A 1,366-nucleotide genomic window follows, 5' to 3' on the forward strand; every position below is an offset into this window, starting at 1 on the left:
CCATGCCTCTTTCCAGAATTCCCTCTCTCTCTCTGAAGGATGTCCCATCTCCTGTTTCTTTTTTTTTTTTTTTTTTTTTTTTTTTTTTTTTGTTTTTTTTTTTTTTTTTTTTTTTTTTTGGCTTTTTCAAGACAGGGTTTCTCTGTGTAGCCTTGGCTGTCCTGAAACTCAGAAATCCGCCTGCCTCTGCCTCCCAAGTGCTGGGATTAAAGGCGTGCGCCACCACGCCCGGCTCCCCATCTCCTATTTCTTGCCTCAGCTCATTGGCCATAAGGTTTTTTATTGACCAGTGATATTTCCATACAGAACACAAGGGATTCTCTCTGCACCCTCCCTCTTTCCCAGGAGACAGAGTGGCACCCACAACCTGCCTACCATAATCTCTGACTCTCGTAGATGTATGGCCTATCTACATCTACAATGGGCCTATCCATCAGTCACAGGGAGAGCTAGTGTTGCCCTGAGAAGGGCTTCAAGAGGCTGTGCCACAGCCTCTCTCAACTTACTGCCCTCTCTGTATCCTAAACCCTGTACTTCCCCAAGGGCCCTGGGTTTGTGTAGAGTGGTGTCAAGACCCTACAAATGCACTAGAGCTTGCAGAAAGAATTGGAGATGGGATCTACCATACAATTAGGAGAAGGCCTCTGAGGAAGCATGTCAGACAGGATAAGGGAGATGTCTGCATGGTGTCATGGAAACTTAACAATAGTGAGAGATAACAAGCCATCTGGATGATGTGCAAGACCCTTGAGTCCCATAAGATGTGGAAGGTTAGGCCAATGCTCTGGGACAAGGTGGGCCCACAACTGCAGCTCATGAATCCAATTCTCTGCAAGGCCTCCCTCTGGGATCCTCCCATGGCTTTGCGTGTGGGTTGTATGTGTGTAAATTTCAAAATGCAAGTAAAGTGTGATCTATGTTTTTTGTTTTGACAGGGTTTGTGTAGCCCTGGCTGTCTAGCTGTCCTGGAACTCACTCTATAGACCTAGCTGGTCCTGAGCTCAGTTCTGTTCATTTCTTATGGCTACCATAAGGGATTATTGTGGGGCAGATAGTTTTAACAGAGTCGGTTCTAGAGGTCATGGTCCAAGGTCAGGCTGTTAACTCCCAAAGGCTGAGTCTGTTGGGGATGGGGATGTGATTGCTCTTCAACTTTTGCCTCTTGCTCCCATAGCACTTCAGTGTCGACCTTCATCTTCAATGCTGAGTCTGTCGACCTAGTCTCTTGGATATTTCTCTTAGAGGACCTTTGTTACTGTACTGGTCTGGGTCCATCTCCTCATTTACAATTCTGAACTTGTATCTTCAGAGACGCTTTCAAATGCACTCATATTTACAGGTTTTAAGAATTAGGATTTTTTTTTTT

Source organism: Mus pahari, chromosome 5 (genome assembly GCF_900095145.1).
Source record: "Mus pahari chromosome 5, PAHARI_EIJ_v1.1, whole genome shotgun sequence".
NCBI lineage: Eukaryota > Metazoa > Chordata > Mammalia > Rodentia > Muridae > Mus > Mus pahari.